Below are 22,722 nucleotides of genomic sequence, written 5' to 3'. Positions count from 1 at the left end.
TCATAACATTTGCATTGAAGTGATCTTGCTTTCTAATGTAATTTTCAAACTCATAAAGGCCTTGGCTAGGGTGCATATTGTAAGGACACTACTAGGAAAATGCTAATTAGTGGCGCACCTGTTTTGGCCATTAATGGCGCACTACAAGTGCGCCACTATTATCATGCCACTAGTATGCGTAGAAGTGCGCCATTAATATCTCACTTAGTAATGGCGCACTTCTGTGTGGTGCGTCATTACTAACAATTTTTTTTCAATTTTTTTTTCTTAATCTCAGGTCACTATGGCTTAATCTCGGGTCAATATGCTTAATCTCAAGTCAAATCGCTCACTATGGCTTAATCTCGGGTCAATATGCTTAATCTCAAGTCAAATCACACTAAGTGGTGAAACTTCCCGGAAGGTCACCCATCCTCACACTACTCCAGCCCGAGCATGCTTAACTTCGCAGTTCTGTCCAATCCCAGCACCACCTCACTTAATATGCACTTGTTGATATATCTATCATATTAATCATATTAAACCTTGTTGATGTCTAGGACTTTGTTCATGTTCATGAGTGTGATGAAATTTTGAAAAATATTTCAAACTTCCCGGTCATATTAGGTATCATATTTTGGAAAAAAAATCCAAAAAAAAATTTGAAACCAAATTTTTTTCTTCTGTTACTAGTGGCGCACCTAGCCAATGGTGTGCCACTAGTACGTTTGAATTTTTTTTCTATTCCCCCCTCTAGATCTTAAAAGCCCCGTATCTTTTATTCTGTTAGGTTTTTGGGGATTCTGAAAATCTTGAACATTTTGTTCGCCCGATTCAATTCAGATGTAACATTTCGAGTAGATGATTTTTCATATAAAAAACTTTTTAATCCGAGTTCATATGCAAAAGTTATGCCCATTTTACTAAATTCCAGAATGATTTTGCAAATAAACTCGAAATTCATATTTGTAAATTTTCCCAACAACTAGACCACATATCACATGGGAAACTTATTTTCTTTTATTTTTTGACATTTCCATCATTTTCTTTTATTTTTTCTAAAACAGAAAAGGTGGTCCACGAGGGTGGGGGGTGGGTGGGTGGGTGCAAAGAAAGTTAGTAATGGTGCACCACCTAACAGCGCGCCATTAGTAACCCTGGTTACTAATGACGCACCTGTTACGTGGTGCGCCATTACTAATTTTGCAAAAAAAATAAAAAAATAATTGTTAGTAGTGGCGCACCGTGGTTGTGGTGCACCATTACTAGTTTCGAAAAAAGTAAAAAAAATGTTAGTAGTGGCGCACAGAGTGTGTGGTGCGTCATTACTAGTTAAAACTAGTAATGGCGCACTATGCCCTGGTGCGCCATTACTAGTTTTGGAAAAAAATTGTTAGCAGTGGCGCACCGCAGGTGTGGTGCCCCATTAGTGATATGGACACTAATGGCGTACCTACACATGGTGCGCCACTGCTATATAGCAGTGGCGCACCACATGTGTGGTGCGCCATTAATGTCCATATTAGCTATAGCCCTTTTCCTAGTAGTGGGATTGTCATTATCATTCAATTTCATTAGATAATTTACCTCTACCACCTTAGGTGGTGGTGGTATATCAAGCTCATGTATTTCTTCAATAGGAGGTAAATTTTCGACATCCTCAGCTTTAATAACTTTTTCTCTCATAGATTTCTTTGCCTCTTGCATATCTTCAGGACGAACATATAAGATACCCCTCTTCTTCGAAGTGGGTTTGGGCGGTGGTTCAGGAAGAGTTCATCATAATTTTTCAATATGTTATTCAATAATTCTTCAGCTTGCCTAATAGTTCATTCCCTAAAAACACAACCAACACAACTATCTAGGAAATCCCTAGAAGCATCGGTTAGTCAATTATAGAAGATATCGAGTATTTCATTTTCCTTAAGAGGATGGTCTGGCAAAGCAGTAAGCAATTGGAGAAGCCTCCCCAAGCTTGTGGGAGACTCTCTTCTTCAATTTGCATAAAGCTAAATATTTCCTGTACGGCAGCTTGTTTCTTATGAGCAGGAAAATATTTTTCAGAGAAGTAATAAATCATGTCCCAGGGACTACGCACACAACCTGGAGCAAGAGTATTGTACCAAGCTTTAGCATCACCCTTTAATGAGAATGGAAAAAATTTGAGACTATAATAATAGCAAATTTTCTCATCATGAGCAAAAGGGGTGGCTATGTCATTCAACTTAGTAAGATGTGCCACAATAGTTTCATTTTCATAACCATGTAAAGGACCAGATTCAGACAAAGTAATCAACTCAGGATCGATAGAGAATTCGTAATCCATATCGTCAACAAAAATAGGTGAAGTAGAAAACTGAGGATCACATTTCATTTTAGCATTCAAAGTCTTTTCTTTATACTTGCATAATGATTTTTCTAGATCATATCCTTACAAGCAAGAATATCCCTCGTTGTCTCCTCATTCATAACATAATTAACCTTCCGGTACCTTAGGCAATACATATCTAGGAGGGCCAGTTCTAATAGGTGTTTCACGATTTTCAGTTCCAAGCTCTTCATCAGTTTCAGCATTCTCAAAAGCTTTAGTTCTAGCAAGTTGTTCATCAAGAAATTCACCTAGTGGCACATTATCATCAAGCAAGGTACTAGCATCATCATACATATCATTCATAGCAGAAGTAGCATCATCAATAACTTGTGACATATCAGGATTAATAGCATGTGGTAGTGCTGCAAGTCTACTTATAACAGAAGGTGAATCAAGTGCAGAGCTAGATGGAAATTCCTTACCTCCCCTCATCTTAGAGGGAAAAATCTTAGTCTTAGCATCATTCATATTCTTCATAGTGACAATTTGTTAATAATCCCAAGTGACTCAACAAATATAGCTATGCGCCCTGGCAATGACGCTAGAAAATGGTCTAGATAACCCACAAGTATAGGGGATCGCAACAGTTTTCGAGGGTAGAGTATTCAACCCAAATTTACAGATTCAACACAAGGGGAGCCAAAGAATATTTGCAAGTATTAGCAATTGAGTTGTCAATTCAGTCACACCTGGAGATTAATTATCTGTAGCAAAGTGATCACTAGCGCAGTAATATGATAGGTTTGATAGTAGTGGTAGCAGCAACAGTAACGGTAACAGTGATAGTAATAATTTTGTAGCAATGACAATAGTAACAACAACAGTAGTAACTTAGCAAGATCAATATGTAGGAAAATCGTAGGCATTGGTGATTTGTTGGATGATATTCATCATATAACAGTCATAACCTAGGGCAATACGGCACTAGCTCCAGTTCATAAATATAATGTAGGCATGTATTCTGTAAATAGTCATATGTGCTTATGGAAAGAACTTGCATGACATCTTTTGTCCTACCCTCCCGTGGCAGCGGGGTCCTATTGGAAACTAAGGGATATTAAGGCCTCCTTTTAATAGAGAACCGGAACAATGCACTAACACATAGTGAATACATGAACTCCTCAAACTACGGTCATCACTGGGAATGTCCCGACTATTGTCACTCCGGGGTTGCCGGATCATAACACGTAGTAGGTGACTATAACTTGCAAGATCAGATCTAGAACATGGATATAATGGTGATAACATAAACTGTTCAGATCTGAAATCATGGCACCCGGACCCAAAATGTCAAGCATTAGGCATAGCAAAGTCATAACAACCTCAATCTCAGAACATAGTGGATACTATGGATCAAGCCCTAACAGAACATAGTGGATACTAGGGATCAAGCCCTAACAAAACAATCTCAGAAAGGGCTAGCAAGATACCACTGTTGTCATATTATATCAAGGTTGTTTTGACAAAGTGTTGATATTTGAGATATCTTATTAATGCTCTCTAGTTGTTTATGTTATTGATATGAGTTAATATAATTTCTAAGAGTTATTGTAGACATTGTTAGTCTATTGGGAAATGTAGCATGGAATTTCAAAAATTTCCTACACTCACGCAAGATCTATCTTGGAGATGCATAGCAATGAGAGGGGGAGAGTGTGTCCATGCACCCTCGTAGACCGAAAGCGGACAAGGCGATTGTTGTGCAAGGATGGATAGTAGTGGAAACCTGGGTGTGTCTGCATCCGGACCTCGTTATATCGCAGCTTGACGAGGACCTCAAATGCAACAAACTGGACAGCTTGAGAAGCGGTGGAAGCGAAACCGCTCCTGGAGTTACGAATGTAAGTGCTGGAGGATGAACTGGTGTACAGAGTAACCACGGCATGATACTCGTACATTGAGTCTGCTAGACGCTGCCGGTAAACCCGATATGCTGGGTCGTCACCGTGAGGGTACAGTCGACGCCACATGTTACGAAGGAGATGCGGCGACGTGTACGGCATCAGCTGCAACTGGCACGGATACCCCACCGAAGCCATCTACACTCACATCCATTAGTAGGTTAGAAATAAAAATAGAACGAGTGCATGCAATGTAACAATTAGCTACAAACACTACCGGCACTCAACTTTTACTCTAACTAACGTTCAGTTAACACGTCGGTAGTCTAGCGTGTCCTACCGTCAGCGCGTCTTTGATACCAAGCATTGTGGCACCCCGGCTCAGAGCAACCGGTTTACCTTGCATTGCCATCCCAGAGACCATGTCTTCTGGCAACACACAACATCTTGGTACAGAAAACAACTGCTTTATTGATACTAGCGGAACATAGTTCTCATTACATCAAGTTGCGAGGCCAAGCAGCACACACGGTGCGGCTGAACAATATGTACATTATTTAGTGAACATAAGGGGCCTCGATCACGGTAACTACACGGCAACGGAACGACGACGAAGCGGAGCTCCATAGCACAGGGGCACCGATGTGGACACGGTCTCGACTCGGACAACACTCCGATTCAATGAGCCTTTCCTGAAATCTGGCATGACACGCCAGGTCAGTACATTGAATGTACTTGCAAGCTCACAACAAGCATAGACATAATGACAAACAATATCATGATATTAACCAAATTATCCTCAATGCAAAATCATACTAGGGATGTAGTGAACAAGATCTCGTGCCTCAAGTCCCTCGGACTTGCTTACCAAACGGGTTACCTCGTAACCAAATGGTGATCTTTCTCGGATCACAAACAGACCAACAATGTGGTCCCCAATCAGGTTACCTCGCAACCAAACGACGATCTTTCTCGCATCACAAACGGACCAACACTTTGGTCTTCAAACGGGTTACCTCATAACCAAACGGTGATCTTTCTCAGATCACAAACGGACCAACACTTTGGTCTCCATCATCAACATGGTTTCTCAACCATCATCTTTCCAACAGTGCCATGTTATTAACATTATTGTGCATGATTATTTAAACATTGACCCATGGTGTGACCTACTTCCAAGTTGTGTCCGTAATCGTGGACACGACTATCGATAGATTAATTACACTCTACAGAGGTAGCGCACTTTATCCACACCACGGAATCCATGGCCTCGCATTCCCATTCGGGTGGACCAACGGCATTCCGACGAAACCCCTCCATTGACATGACACTCTCCCGGCCACCCCGACTTAATCCCCACTGGGCTAAGTCCTGGGTGGACCCGTGCCTACCAAAGGCATCACGGCCACCGTCGTGGCAAAACATAAACGGTCCCAAACGGGGACAAGGTACCATAACAACAATTACGGTCACACAAGGTTATGCCTGCTTACCGGGCCAGGGTAATGCACGCCCATAACCTTCCCTCATTGGAGGCACCGACCAGAGGCATGGCAACAGACCGAATAAAGGCCTACCCATAAAGGCAAATGTGGTTGCACTGGGAAAAACTCGATTCAGTGGTACCATGACCCGGTCAACGATAGGTTCAAGTCGAGTTATGATCGGGTCTAACTCAAAGTAAAAATAACCAGTGTCATGATATGCCATGCAAGTGCAACCTTACAAAATGCATCACAAATTATCAGAAATAAATGGGTCAACCTCATCAAGTATTTCACTAACCATAATCATCATCAAACTCATACCACTTCTCTGTTTATTATTATTCAGCAAACTTAACCATTATGTTAACTTAATATAATTCATTTTCTCACTTAAGAAAATATTAACCAAACTAACCTTTTTCCATAGTCATGTTATTTCTACATAACCAAATATTACCTCTACTTACTTGAACTAACTTAGTTAATCTCAAGCTATTGTAAACTAAGCATACCAAACTAAACAAGCATTCAACAGAATGAATATTTATTTAAGTGATTTAAATGCATGAACTAAATCATTTGTTCAATTTAGAAAATCACAAATATTGCAATGGCACCATGAAAATGTTGTTGTGGCTTGCCTTAGTGCAGATGAGGATCACACTCCTCCTAGTGATCCTCAAGACAAGCTGCACCTTCTAAAAATAATTAAAAACAAAGAAAGAAAATATCAAGAAACACTCTGAAAATCACCAGAAAATCTAGGCAGCAGAGAAAAATCTCATTTTTGGTGAGCTGCTAGATCTTTTCATTCAGAACACAATGCACAAAGTACCACTTCATTTGGACTTATGGTTAAAGAGTTGTGGTTGTTTGAAGTTCTCTGGATAATTTGAATTAAATTTAAATAAAACAAAAACTAGGGGAGGAGGTGACATCAAAGGCGTAAACCCGCGAGGCGCCACCACTCATACCGCTTCGGGCGCGGCCTGAGTGGCTGACAGCGGGCCCCGCTGGTCAGGTGCGAGGGGGAGAGAGAGTATCAGAGCACGGTGAGGCTTCGCCGGAGCTCACGCCGGTGAGGAGGGCTCCTTGGCCAGATCCAGAGGGATATAACTCGAGAGGAGATCGAGGCGCACCTGTCCGAACCCGTAGAATAGCTAGGGTTGGTCAGATGGTGTCGAAACGAGCTTCTCCAGCGGCGGCAGGAAGCAGAGATCGCCGGAGTTGGAGACGACGGTGAGGTGGGGCTGTGTCAGGGGCTCCAACCGGGTCGGACGGTACCAGTGAAGCACTACGGAGGCTTTGGAAGTGTGGCTCGAGCTTGGGAGAGGATGGAACGGTGGGGGCGAACCGAGGGGATCGCCAGCGAGCTCGAGCTCAGAGACGGTGGCCCGAGGCCTGCAGGGCCGGGCTGTGGCTTTCTACTGCGTTGTGGAGTGTGTAGGAGGAGTTGGTGATGCTCGAGGAGGTCGGGGAGGGGTTGTATTTATAGGCGAGCGAGGAGAAGGGATCGGGCTCTTGAGGGCTTCTGGACGCGGCGCCCAACGACGAACGACGTCAGTGAGAGGGGGAGAAGGCGACGCAACTCACGCTGGAATTGTGGGAGGGCAGAGACGAGCACAGGAACGGGGGTGGCGACGAGCACAGTGGCGCAGCGCACTGTTCGGTTGGCCGGGTCACGTCCGTGCTTGCTGCGGCGAGCTCCGGCATCGGCGAGCGCCAGGGGGAGTTAAGTGGGTCGAGACAGTGATGGTGGCGCGGTTTGGCAAGGTGCGGCAGCCGGGGAAGCGAGCACGCGATGAACAGAGCGCTCGGCGGCATCGAGAGCACGCTGACTAGCACATTGGCATCATGCACACACGTGGTCACCGAGTGAACTCTGGCATAGAGCCATGGCTTGCCATAAATTCATGTCTGGCATGTAGTCCTTAGTGGTTTGGGTCATTCCAATGCTTTGAGTCGAGCCCAGGTGTTGTAAGTTAGTGTTTTACTTCCTGGTAAGTTTCTAGGCAGTATCTTTGGGAGTTAACTGTGGTCAAAGCAGTAAGATTTTATGGCTGATTTTTGGTGGTTAGTCGTTTCTTAGGAAGGTAATGATGCTCAAGAAAAATCAGCCTCATTGGATCAAGGAAAACGATAATTGCTGCAGAAAATACCTTTCCTGACCAGAACAGAAAAGATTTTCTATAGCAAAATATTCCAAAAAGTGGTGCAATATTTTTGCTCAGGGAGGTGCCCTAGGGTTCAAAGAATAATTGGGAATTTTCTTAGATTTTTGTGGGTAAAGAAAATGGGGGTTGCTTTGGAACATATGTTGCTTATTAGGGTTTTTGAGGAGGCAATGAATATTTTTCATTTAAGAAAAATATTCCTATGATTCTTTTGAGATTAACAAGAGAAGAAAAGATGACTTGGGGAGAGGTGAGCCACTTGGGTGAAAGTCATGGGTATGCCCAAGGGTTTAAGTCCAACTGAAATGATTCAAAAACCCAAATTCAAATAAGAAGGCAATCAAAATCAAAGGAAAGAAGAGGGGGCAAAAACCAGGTTGTCACAAACCTCCCCCACTTAGGATGAATCTCGTCCTCAAGATTCGGTTGCTTGGGAAAACAATTCTGGATAGGTTGCCTTTAAAAATTCTCTCGTTCCCAAGTTGCCTCTTCCTCTGTGTGATGCTCCCATTGAACCCTTTCCATCTCATCCAAGATTTTGAATAGTTTCTCCTCATAAGTTAAATCCTTAGCTAGCTCTACTTTTGACATATCAGTCTTTTTCTCTGGAAGCGATATACATCACCTTAGCTGTGAGACATAGAACACACTGTGCACTTCTGACAATTCCGGGGGCAATTCCAACTGAAATGCAACAGTACCCACTCTGGACATAACTAGGAACAGACCAATATACCTGGTGCCAATCTTCCGCGAGTCTGAAACCTTTTGACTCCTTTCATAGGGGTGCCTCGGAGGTATACATGCTCTCCGGGTTCAAAACTGATCTATCGGTGCTTTGCATCATAATAACTCTTCTGTCGTGACTTAGCCAATTGCAATCTATCTTGGATTTCCTTAACTTGCTTTTCAACTTCCATCATGAGATCAGTTCCAAAAATACGGCTATGTCCTGTTTGAGACCAATTTAACAGAGTGCGACACTTACGGCCATACAGAGCTTCATAAGGTGACATCTTTAGACTGGTCTGGAAGCTGTTGTTGTAGGAGAACTCGGCATACGGTAGACAATCTTCCCATTTAGGTCCTTGGGCCAAAGCACATGCTCTAAGCATATCTTCGAGTATTTGGTTTACACATTCAGTCTGACCATCTGTCTGAGGATGATAAGCTGTGTTGTACTTTAGTGCGGTCCCCAAAGCTTAATGGAGACGTGACCAAAAAGCGGAGGTAAAAAGTGATCCCCTGTCGAAAGTGATGGTTCTTGGTACCCCATGCAGACTGACTATTCTAGACACATACAATTGTGCCAGTTGATCGGCTCGGCAAGTGGTTCTGATGGGAATAAAATGAGCTACCTTGGTTAATGTGTCCACTATGACCCATACTGCATCATTGCCTCGGTGAGTCCTTGGTAACCCTGTGATAAAATCCATACAGACATCATCCTACTTCCATTGTGGAACGGGCAACGGTTGGAGGAGTCCGGCGGGTTTATGGTGTTGTGCCTTCACTTTGTTGCATATGTCGCAACAAGCCACAAAATAGGCGATGTCTTTCTTCTTCCCATCCCACCAGAATATCTGCCGATGGTCTTCGTACATTTTAGTACCTCCGGGGTGAATGGAATACGAAGATTCATGGGCTTATGCCAGTATCCTCTTTCTTAAGTCTGCTTGATTCGGTACACAAATCCTTCAGCGGAACCTTAGTGTACCTTGCTGATCCTTAGAGAAATCTTGTGTCCGGCCTGCCAACATATGATTGGCATGTTTTTGTAGCACTGGATCATCTGCCTGGGCCTTGCGAATCTCATCCTCGAGGGTAGGATTAACTTCCATGACATTAGCATGACCAGTATCAATAATGACTAGATTGAGCTGAGTAATCTCTTCCTAAAGTTTGAGAGGCAAGGACTCCATCATGGTATTCAGACTGGCAGGCTTCCGGCTGAGTGCATCGGCGACCATGTTGGCCTTACCCGGGTGATAATTAATTCCAAGATCGTAATCCTTGACTAATTCGAGCCATCTTGGTTGGCAAAGGTTTAAGTCTGGCTGAGTAAATATGTACTTGAGACTTTTGTGGTCGGTAAATATCTGAAACCTTTTTCCAATGAGGTAGTGTCTTCAAATTTTCAGAGCATGAACAACCGTTGCCAACTCCAAATCATGAGTAGGACAGTTTCCTTCGTGAGGGCGTAGCTGTCGAGATGCGTAAGCTACCACCTTGCCATCTTGCATGAGTACACATCCAAGACCTTGCATGGAAGCGTCACAGTACACATCAAAGCTGCGGTAGATGTCCGGAAGAGTCAACACATGTGTTGTTGTCAGTCTGGTTTTCGACTCATTGAAACTTTTCTCACAGTCCTCTGTCCATTCAAATTTCTTATCCTTCTTGAGAAGCTCTGTCATTGGCTTGGCAATCTTAGAGAAGCCTTCAATGAAACGAAGGTAGTACCCGGCTAATCCAAGGAAACTCCGTATTTGGGATACTGTCGTGGGTGCTAGCCAATCGAGCACGTCCTTCACCTTACTTGGATCCACAGCTATACCTTCTGCTGATAGCACATGCCCAAGAAATCCAAGTTGGTTGAGCCAAAACTCGCATTTACTGAATTTGGCGTATAGTTGATGGTCACGAAGTCTTTGTAAGACAGCTCTGAGGTGTCCCTTGTGCTCTTCTTCACTTTTTGAGTATATAAGGATATCATTGATGAAGACCACCACAAATTTATCCAGGAAATCCATGAATACTTTGTTCATCATGTGCATGAAGAAAGCAGGGGCATTGGTGAGGCCGAAGGACATAATGGTATATTCATAAAGACCGTATCGGGTAGTGAACGTAGTCTTAGGAATATCTTCCTTTTTGATCTTGAGTTGGTGGTATCCAGTCCTTAAATCAATTTTGGAGAATATTTTTGCCCCACTGAGTTGATCAAATAAATCATCAATCCTGGGCAGTGGATATTTGTTTTTGATGGTGACATCATTCAGTTGACGGTAATCCACACACATACAGAGACTACCATCCTTCATGTCCATGAATATTGCGGGTGATCCCCATGGGAAAGAGCTTGGACAGATATAACCTTTCTAGAGCATCTCATCAAGCTCTTTCTTTAACTCCACTAATTCTCACGAAGGCATCCGATAATACTTCTTGTATATCGGTGCGGTCCCAGGCACAAGATCAATTGCGAACTCAAGTTCTTGGTCCGGCGGCATTCCCAGCAATTCCTCGGGGAATACATTGGGAAATTCACTGTCCACAAGAATTAATCCCAAGTCTTCAGCTACTGTGGTGAAAACTATTTCTTTCTTGGGTATGCTTCTGCAGGCATAGAATTTTGTAGTCTGCCCTTCCTGACTTGTCAAGGTGACTTCTCTGGTTGCATAGTTAATGCATAGTTGGTATTGGGTTAACCAATTCATTCCCAAAATAATGTCCAACTTGACATATTTGATGACTATCAAGGAAGTTGGAAAGCGGACTCCGTTGATCTTAATTTCCATGGTACGACAGACCAGATTGCTTGTGAGCAAAGATCCCAGGGATTGTACCAACATATTCTTTCTCAAAAGCGAACAAGGAAATTTATTTTGGGCAACATACTCCACAAAATAAAAGAGTGGGAATCCCCAGAGTCAAATAAAATTATTGCAGGTATGTTATTAACAGGAAACATACCAACGACGACTTCGGTATCCTCTTGGGCTTCGTCTGGGGAGAGGTGATGAACTTGCCCTTTGATGGTTTGCTGGACAGGGTACGCCCCCATATGGTTGACTTGTGGTCTGAATGGAGCATTTTCCTTGCCGTTCTTGGGACACTGTCTGGCATAATGCCCGGTTTTCCCACACCTGAAACAGGAATTGTTGCGCTGACATTCTTCTCGCACCGGGTTGGTTACGACATTCTTGACTTGGGTAGTGGTTTTGTTAACATTCTGCTGCCAATTGGGCTTGTACTCTACTTGAGTGTGTTGCCAAGTACGAGCCTTTTGCACTAGCTGACCATCCTTCCTAGGCTCAAACTTGCGCTTGTGATCATTATTGGTAGACTTGTTGTCATGAATAAGCTTGTGCTCTCTTTCAGCAATGAGGGCCTTGTTCACCAGAGTTTGGAAGTCTTGGAAATCAAACATACACTACAAAAAAAAGACACATCCGTCACATTTTGGGCCGAACGAATTTTTTTCCTGTCATACATATGACACTTCTATGACGATAATTGTGACAAAACCTGGTGAGGGAGTCCTGGATTAGGGGGTCTCCGGATAGCCGGACTATCTCCATTGGCCGGACTGTTAGACTATGAAGATACAAGATTGAAGACTTCGTCTCGTGTCCGGATGGGACTCTACTTGCCGTGGAAGGCAAGCTAGGCAACACGGATATGGATATTTCCTCCTTTGTAACCAACCTTGTGTAACCCTAACCCTCTCCGGTGTCTATATAAACCGAAGGGTTTTAGTCCGTAGGACAACAATCACAACATACAATCAAACCATAAGCTAGCTTCTAGGGTTTAGCCTCTGATCTCGCGGTAGATCTACTCTTGTACTACCCATATCATCAATATTAATCAAGCAGGATGTAGGGTTTTACCTCCATCAAGAGGGCCCGAACCTTGGTAAAACATCGTGTCCCCTGCCTCCTGTTACCATCCGGCCTAGACGCACAGTTCGCGACCCCGAGATCCGCCGGTTTTTACACCAACATTGGTGCTTTCATTGAGAGTTCCTCTGTGTCGTCGCCGTTAGGCTTGATGGCTCCTACTATCATTGATAGTGATGCCGTCCAGGGTGAGACTTTTCTCCCTGGGCAGCTCGTATTCGGCGGCTTTGCACTACGGGCTAATCCGCTTGGCCTTCTGGAGCAGATTGAAAGCTACGCCCCTGGCCGTCAGGTCAGATTTGGAAGTTTGAACTACACGGACGACATCTGCGGAGACTTGATCTTCGACGAATTCGAGCCACAGCCGGACGCGTCGCACTGTCACGATGGGTATGACCTAGCTCTGCCGTTGAATAGTACCCCAGAGGCCGCGCCCGCATCAGCTCCGACCCTTAGCTCGGAGCCAACTGCGCCAATCGAGGATGGGTGGTTAGACACCGCCTCAGGGGCTGCAGTCTCAACGGTGATCGAGCCGAACACCAGCCTAACCCTCTGCGAAGCCCGTGATTCCATGGTGCCAGACTCTTTTCTGGACTCCGAACCATCCGCACCCCTGCCAATCGAATCCGATTGGGCACTGATCATGGAATGCACCGCCACGGATATCTTTCAGCACTCGCCCTTCGGCGACATTCTGAATTCACTAAAGTCTCTTTCTTTGTCAGGAGAGCCCTGGCCAGACTATGGCCAACAGGATTGGGATGCAGACGACGAAGAAATTCGACGCCCACCCACCACCCACTTTGTAGCCACTGCCGATGATTTAACCGACATGCTCGACTTGGAGTCCGAAGACATCGATGGTATGAACGACGATGTAGGAGACGAACATGAACCAGCGCCTATAGGGCACTGGAAAGCCACCTCGTCATATGACATATACATGGTGGATACACCCAACGAAGGCAATGGCGATGAGATAGCGGAGGATGACCCCTCCAAGAAGCAACCCAAGCGCCGACGTCAGCAGTGCCGCTCTAAGTCCCGCCAAAGCAAAAGTGGTGATACCGGCATAGGAGATAATAACACTCCGGATAGTGCCGAAGACAACAACAATCCCCTCCAGCAAGATTTAGAGCAGGAGGATGAAGGAGCCAGCTCTCCTGAGAGAGCGGCAGACGGAGAGGAGGAGGATGACAATTACATGCTCCCCTCTGAAGACGAGGCAAGCCTCAGTGACGGTGAATTCGCCGTACCAGAGGATCCCGTCGAACAAGAGTGCTTCAAGCACTGGCTTATGGCCATGGCAAATAGCCTGAAGAAAAAGCAGTAGCACCTTCAAGCTGATCAAGATCTGCTAGCTGACAGATGGACTGAAGTCCTGAATATAAACTCAAGCGCCCCTCCAAGAATTACCCAAAGTTCAGATTACTACCCCGACTAGAGGAAGAAGCGTATGATACGACTGAGTGGCCACCTCGTGGCCGCGATAGTGAGGCATTCCAGCCAATAGCTCAGCCTCCACCCCGACGCCATTCAAATAAAAAGGCATGGGGAGATACGCCAGACCTGCGAGACATATTGGAGGACAAAGAAAAGCATGCAAGATCGATCTACGGATCACGACGGCGCACCACTCTGCGAGACGATAAACGTCACGCCGGATACAGTAAAAGCAAATCCTGCTGGGCCGAACACAACGAGCAAGACCCATTCGAGGTGCGTCGCGATATAGCCCAATACAGAGGCGCCGCACACCCCTTATGCTTCACAGACGAAGTAATGGAACATCAATTCGCAGAAGGTTTCAAACCTGTAAATATTGAATCATACGACAGCACAACAGATCCCGCAGTATGGATTGAGGTTTTCCTCCTCCACATCCACATGGCCCGCGGTGATGACTTACACGCCATCAAATACCTCCCACTAAAGCTCAAAGGACCAGCGCGGCATTGGCTTAACAGCTTGCCAGCGGACTCCATTAGCTGTTGGGAAGATCTGGAAGCCGCATTCCTTGACAACTTTTAGGGCACTTATGTGCGACCACCAGACGCCGATGACTTGAGCCACATAATTCAGCAGCCAGAAGACTCGGCCAGGCAATTCTGGACTCGGTTTCTTACAAATAAAAATCGTCGACTGTCCGGATGCGGAGGCCTTAGCGGCTTTCAAGCACAACATCTGAGACGAGTGGCTAGCCCGGCACCTTGGTCAGGAAAAGCCGAAATCTATGGCAGCTCTCACGACGCTCATGACCCGCTTTTGTGCGGGAGAAGACAGCTGGCTGGCTCGCAGTAATAACATATCAAAAAACCATGGTACCTCAGATACCAAGGACGGCAATAGCAGGTCATGTCGCAACAAACATAAGCGCCGCATTAACAGTGAAAATACTGAGGATACGACAGTTAATGCCGGATTCAAAGGCTCTAAACCCGGTCAGCGGAAAAAGCCATTCAAACAAAGTACGCCAGGTCCGTCCAGCTTGGACCGTATACTCGATCGCTCGTGTCAAATACACGGCACCCCAGACAAGCTAGCCAATCACACCAAGATGGATTGTTGGGTGTTCAAGCAGGCTGGCAAGTTAATTGCCAAAAACAAGGACAAGGGGCCGCATAGCGATGACGAGGAGGAGCCCCGGCAACCGCACATTGGAGGACAGAAGAGGTTTCCCCCGCAAGTGCGGACGGTGAACATGATATACGCAACCCACATCCCCAAGAGGGAGCGGAAGCGTGCGCTCAGGGACGTATATGCGTTGGAGCCAGTCGCCCCAAAGTTCAACCCTTCGTCCTCCTGCCCGATCACCTTCGATCACAGGGACCACCCCCACTAGTATCCGTCATGGCAGATTCGTCGCACTAGTCCTAGACCCGATCATTGACGGATTTCACCTCACTCGAGTCCTTATGGATGGCGGCAGCAGACTGAACCTGCTTTATCAGGACACAATGCGCAAAATGGCTATAGACCCCTCAAGGATCAAACCCACAAAAACGACCTTTAAGTGTGTCATCCAGGTGTAGAGGCCCATTACACAAGCTCAATTACACTGGAAGTGGTCTTCCGATCCCCGGATAACTTTCGAAGCGAAGAGTTAATCTTCGATATAGTCCCGTTCCGCAGTGGTTATCACGTGCTGCTCGGGCGAACCGCATTTGCTAGATTCAATGCGGTACCACATTATGCATACCTCAAGCTCAAGATGCCAGGACCTCGCGGAGTTATTACAGTCAATGGAAACACAGAGCGCTCTCTCCGAACAGAGTAGCACATCACGGCCCTCGCAGCAGAAGCGCAAAGCAGACTCTCAAGGCAATCAACCGGTTCGACGCTTCAAAGCCCGGACACCTTCAAGCGTGCTCGGGGCAATCGGCAAATAGACCGCCTGGCGCGATCTGAGCTCGCGTAGCAATACGGCGGCCAGCCCAATCCCAGCCCAACGGTGAAACTCGTGCCGCGCGTACATAATTACGCATTAAAAATACCATGGGCACAGGTAGGGAGGGGGCACAACTGCGGCACGCACCAAGACGCGGCTTAAACCGCACTTGGGGCTTCCCATTTGGTTATTTCTCTTTTTTTTCAGGACCTTAATGTCTGGAAACACTGTCCGGCAACACTATTGCCGAACACATGATGCAGCAACCAAGGAGGCAGACAGCTACGTCATACCATGGAATTCCCAGGTTGATTACAGTAACGAGCGAAATATTCGATTTCATATCATTCCTCAGCTTGCCCTTGGAAGGGACATAGTCCTACTCTTTGCTTATCGCACTATCTGTATCATTCTGCTTTAACGCACCTTTTTGAATAAACAATGCATAACATCACGACTATTATTGCATTCCTGTTATATATATGTGTGTTCATTAACGACGCCTTGCAACCGTACACTTTGGTACGGCCAATACACCAGGGGCTTGCGTACCCCCCAATATGGTGTGAAAAGTCCGAACACTTTCACAAGTGCGGCGCCCCGAACTTATAGCATTATATGCATCAGCTCCGAATCATGTCTTTGGTCAAATGTTGGGTTTGCCCGGCTCCTATGTTTTGGTACCTTACGTTCCGCTCTATCGGCTAAGGTAGCGCTAGGAGAACTACTGCAATTGTGCCCCGGTTCTGCTGGGCTGAGCACCTCAGTAGAGAAAGCTAAAACTGACTGTCATGATAAGGCGAGAGACTGGTCGCTGTTCGGTGAGGTTTTCGAGTCCCTAAAGACTTATGCCGCTTAGGGCGAGGGGCCGGCCCTGTTCGGCTTAAAGGCGTGTATCGCGCCCCGAATTCGGCCTTCCGAATACCAGGGGCTTCGCCGAAATTTAAAATTATAGAATTCTATGGCTAAGTGAAAGTGATAAAGCATTATTAGTCCGGTTGCCTTGTTCGTTGTGCTGAGCACCTCCCTCGAAGGACCCAAATATGGGAACAAGAGTGCTTAGGTTTATCCCGAACACCCCAGCATTCGTGGCATGGGGGTAGAAGCCGAGGACTAGCCATCTCTCATATTGGATAAACGGCCAAACAAAAGGTAATATTTTAAATTCAAACAAGCGTTGCATAGCGCATATGAAACAAGTTTTCATAAATACAGGATAAAACGAGCAAGTCTCGTTAAAATATTACATCTTTTGAACACTCATCCGCAATGAGACGGGCACCCAGCAGAACACCCTGGTAGTACATCTCGGGGTGGCGGTGCTCCTCACTTCTAGGAAAAGGCCTACTAACGGCGCACCAGTTTTGCCTACTAATGGCGCATCACTGGTGCGCCATTAGTATCACACCACTAGTATTTATTACTAATGGCGCACCACTGGTGCGCCATTAGTATCTGGTATACTAATGGCGCACCACCCAGTGCGCCATTAGTATATAACACCATGCGCCATTAGTATGCCTCCCAGGGGCCATATTTAACCATGTGCTTTGGCACACTAATGGCGCACTGCGGATGGATGCGCCATTAGTATACTTGGCATACTAATGGCGCACTGTTTGGTGATGCGCCATTAGTATACTTTGGCATACTAATGGCGCACTCTGTAGTGATGCGCCATTAGTATGAATATTAGGTTTTTTTTACTTTTCTGATTTTTGCACAGGTTACAAAATATATTATTTGACAGAATATAGACAGTAGCACACAACAATAACAGATTCATCGAATACAATAGAAGATTAGTCTCCGAATACAATTCATCATATTAGTCTCCGAATTCAAAAGACCGAACAAAGATAAAACATTACAAGTCTCGAGACCGCGAGCATCGAGTTTGTCTTCACATTACAAGTCGATATCGATCATCTAAACTACCATCACATAGAAGAGAGCTGCGGTCATCATGATGAGCATCATCACGATGAAACTGGTCTTCATCCGGTTCCTCCAACGCTCCCTTCTCTCTCCCGCTAGATAGCGGGCGTATCTAGATTCCGCCTCTGCCCTAGTGGTGTACCCTTTGTAACTGTTACCGCTAAAACGGTGAACCTGTCTCCGACACTCCTCCCAGTCGTCGTAGACTCCGGGAACCTTACCCTTGTACATGACATACGACGGCATCTCTACATAAGCAATATATAAGTATGCAACAAAAGGATCGGAAGAGAAAAGCAAGACATTAATAGCACGATTCATGGTCCTACTAATAAATAGCATCGATTACATCTAAGTTGAACGACTGTCCAAACCAAAGAGACATACAATTCATTAAAGTTTAATTACAACATGAGCCAATCAATGTTTCAGAACTACACATCACTACTTTCGACTCGACTCATGGACAGGAGCGTGGATGAAGCCGCCGTCTGTCGTGATGGTCATGAAATCGCGGGCGTTGTCAGCCTGCATTTGTAGCATTCCGTCTATCTCAATGTTGGACTGTTGATATCTGAGGAAGAACTGCCCCGAGGTATGAAGGACATCTTGATGGATGATGTCCGCAAACTCTGACTAGATGCGAAAGAATTCTTGTCTGATGTCCGCGTCCTGGATTGCCGACAAGCTCGCGGCCCAATCTTTGAGATTATTTGGTAGCAGAAGGTGATGATGGTCCCTTATGGTAGCAGAAGGGCGTAGTAGGCATCCTTCTGACCGCCAGGCGGCTGCTTGACGCAGCAGAACATCGTATTGTGGGCGAACACGTGCTTGCCATACTTACGAACTGCCCTGGTGAAGGTGCCTCCAGATTTGGCGTAGCCGGGGAGAACATCATCAAGAACTTTCTTGATATTTGTGTAGTCTATCTTGGAGTTACGGTTCGGGTCGAAATACGTGGCCATGGAATATTTCGGGCTTAAGAGGATGAGTGTGCAATGTGTGTCACTGCACAGAACACGGAATGTTAGAAAAAAAGAACGATCGAAATCTAAGAAATCATATGTTACGGGGCGGTTAAGGGATGACTTACTCGGGAAAGTAAGCCACAAGGAAGTTATCCTTATCTGGGTTTGCCAGAATGACGTCTTCGAGGTGTGAACTCGCGACTTGGCGGTCCCCAGCGCTGCTCAAGAGCTTGGCACGCATGTAGAAGGGGTCGACGATCACGATGTCCGGGGTCTTGTCTCTAATGATCCGCATCTCCATACTCAGCGAAAACAGCCGAACGAAGGTGTAGTGAAGCGGATGAAGGTTAAACATAGCAAAGATGTCATCAAATCGCAGGACGATCGTACCCCCGATGTCGCCATCCACAAAGCCCTTGCCCTCTGGCACCTTGGCCATGAAAACCGGGTATGCCACATCATTCTCTCTGAGACGCCGCTTCTCCAAAGAAAGAACACTGTCGTGCAGACTCCGCATAGCACCGGTTGCAGCATTGAGCATATTTGTCGGTAGCATCGCCCTACCCGCCACATGCACCCTCCTCGAGATATCCTTAGGTGAAGGTGGCCCGTCCTGAGCTCGGATCGTACTCAGTGCCGGCTGGCTCGCACCGGCGCCCTTTTTAGTCTGCCGTTTCCGGCCCTTCTTTTTGATCTGCTGTAATGGGACCGAGTTCTGCTCACAGACCGCCTTCTTGAGCGTGTTGGGGCTGATAATATTATGCACCTCCGCTATCTGAGGCTCGGTGAAGGCGGCAGCTGGAGGCGTCTCCTGAGAACTGAACGCCAGACGACGCCTGTTGCAATTGGGTTTCTCCGTCGTACCAGCTAGATCGCGGTCGTCTTGTTTGGGTTCTTGAGAAGGAGGCCCGCAGAACTCGTCACCGTACCCATGTTCGGCAAAGTACTTATCGACGTTGGTAAATGTACCATCGTCGTTGTCATCGTCGTCCGGATCCTGTGCCATATGCATGTCCGAATCCTGTGCCATAGGGATGTCCGGCATGTCCGGTAGCGTTGCGGCGTTCTTGCCATGGCTTGGCGCTGGCACGACTGGCGGTCTTGTCTGTGGGGTGGTGTCCCCCGCCCCCAAACGAATCTGGCTCTTCGGCCAAAGCAGGGGCCAGCTTACGCAGGCGCTGAGGGTCATCTCATCTTCTTCGTCGGCCCCAGCAGGTCGAATCGGAGGTAACAGCTCATCGCAGCCTGGCAGCACCTGAACCACTTCAACCCTATACATTGTGGGTGGCATCGGATTACCGTGGAACATGGGGTTGCCTCGTTGAACGATTCTGCCCTTGGCGACATCGACCAACTCGCCGCCCATGAAGTGCAGGAGAGTGCAAGGAATGTCGGCGGCGCCCTGCGAAAACATGTAGGGCGTCAGGGATGCCCAGTCAAAGGCAAGGAGATGAAGTCCTCGGCCGAGAGGCTTAGTTACCGTGATGCCGTCGAGCTCGACTAGTGTCGAGGCACCGCCAACGGCGGGCGTGCAACTGACGGAGGGGCCGCTGGCGAGGTGCCGGCCGGCATACACCCGGGGTGCATTAAGCTCCAATGCCGGCGTCGGAGACACCAATACCGCCGCTGCCGGAGACACCAATGGCGCCGCCGCCGTAGACACCAATACCGCCGCCCGCGCATTGTGCGAGTTGCTAGCCGTGAAGCTGGGAATCGGGGGTGACCCCTGTTGGCCACCCGCAATCCACGTCGTTATCCCATGAATCAAGGTAGGCATAATGCCAGTGAGCATCGATCCCATTTGTTGTTGCACTTGCTCTTGGACCATCTCCGGAATCCGCACCACTTGTGCCTTGAGTGCTTCAACCTCGCGTGACTGGCTTTCCGAGCTGGTCTTTTTCTCCTTTCGCCCACCAGCGGCATAGTATGACCACCATTTTGTGGACAAGCCTTTGTCGGCCACACGACCAGCTGACGTCGGCTTATTGAGCTTATCCCTCTTTTTCATTACGTTCAACGGCCTATTCAAAGGGGTGTCGAAAGGGGAGCTCTGAGATGACCCCGCACTACTGCTTTCTTTGTCCTACGGAAGGAACGTGAACCATTTAGAAATATTGGGGATTAATTAGAATGCAACCATATGGAGCTAATTACGCGAGGGTGTATTCCTTACCAGAACAAGCTCAAGCTCCTTGGTCTTTGGATCCATGGTAAGTTCCTTTGTTACCGGTCCTCCTTGTACCGGGCCCTGAGAAAGTTCCTGGTCTACTTGTCACTGTATTTCTCGAAGCGGGGCAGTAGGCCTTGCTCGGCACGCTCCGCCACTCTATAACCACCGGGACCGAGTTGGTGGACCCCTATGTTCAACTGCCGCATTTCTTTCCCCCACTGACTTGATTCGGAGGTTGCGGGGCTCTTGCACTTGATCTTGAACTCCTTGTAGTCATCTTCGCTAATCAAAGGATATTTCGCCTTGATCTTCTCATAACTATCACCTTTGTCAATCATTGCCTTCACCGTGCTTTTCCAAGTAGACAGGGCCGTGCTCATCCTCGTGAGGGCGGCACCATTCACTTTATTACCCGAGAGGCGTGTGTTTGCGAACTCAGCGGGGAACTTGTATCGTTCGTGCAGCTTTGTGAAGAGGAGGCTGCGCAAATTCCCTTGGTCCTTATGCCTTGGGTTCTTGGTGTTGATCGAGGCGGTGCTCCGGAGAATGCACCCAAGCAGAATCGAGTACCCCTTGACTACGTGTTTGGGCGCCGTCGGATGCCCGTCGGAGTTCACTTCAGTAAATTCCTCCCTGACGGTGCCGAGCACATTCGGGCGTCGGTCCTTCCGTTGCCTCTTCGGTTGGCTACCATCTGTGCGTGCGCTTCCATCATCAGTGTTGGCATCCGCGGCGCCATCATTAGTGGTGTCATCCCCGACGCCACTAGGGGTTGTGTAGTCAGGATCGGTGTCTTCCGCGGCGTCCTCATAGCGGTGAGGTTCTTCCTCCAACTCCTGGGACAGCTCCCAGAATTGCTTGGCGCCCGAACCGCCGGCCTCATCGTTGTGGGCCATGTTTCGCTCTAAATAGGAAAAAAGTTTGGTCAAAAAGTTGGTTATTGTCAAGGAACAAGATCATGGTCTCATCATTTAGGGTTTGTCGACACCGAGGCATCCTAAAAGCTAAGCTTTTATCATTTAGGGTTTGTCGATGCCGAGGCACCCTAAAAGCCTAAGCGTACATCATTTAGGTTCTCATCGACACCGAGGCACCCTATACAAGCCAAGTTAAGTTTTCATCATTTAGGGTTTATCAATGCCGAGGCACCCTAGGTTGGGCCTAATCACTTGGCACTAATCACTTGGCTCTATTGCCACCTATGTTGGGTTTATCATCTAGGGTTTATCGATGCTAAGGAGAATTCTAAGTTGGGCCTAATCACTTGGCTCTATTGCCACCTATGGTTTAATGCAGCAAGAATGGCGGGGCACTTGATCCTACTTAACTAAGTACTAAGATACCCTGGCCCATGCATTAGTCGCAAGTACCCCATATGTCCTATTTTTAGCAAAGTCATGCTAAAATTCACGGAAAATTTCAGCATGACCTTTGCTGAAAATAGGACATACGGAGTACCCGAATTTGCCGGAACGGAAGTTAATTGACATTCCGGCAAACTCAAGGGCCTCTCGGGGTACCTGCAAATTCATCACGACACAATGGTCGGAGACAAAACCCAGCCACAGACCATATGGTCCTCTGCTTTCATATGGAAAAAAATCAGCTCAACTTATGTGAGCTTCCATTCCAGATATAATAGGTCACCCAACAAAAATCATAAATAGTACGATCAAATTCTTCTCAAAAGAGGCATGATCAAATTCTGGTGCCCTTGACTTACTAGTATTTATCTCTTATGACTGATGAATGTGCATTGAGTCCAGAAGCAAAGACTCTAC

The sequence above is a fragment of the Triticum urartu genome, chromosome 2A (assembly GCF_056163025.1).
Source record: "Triticum urartu cultivar PI428250 chromosome 2A, HENAU_Tu73, whole genome shotgun sequence".
Lineage (NCBI taxonomy): Eukaryota > Viridiplantae > Streptophyta > Magnoliopsida > Poales > Poaceae > Triticum > Triticum urartu.
Note: the sequence above shows the minus strand (reverse complement) of the source record.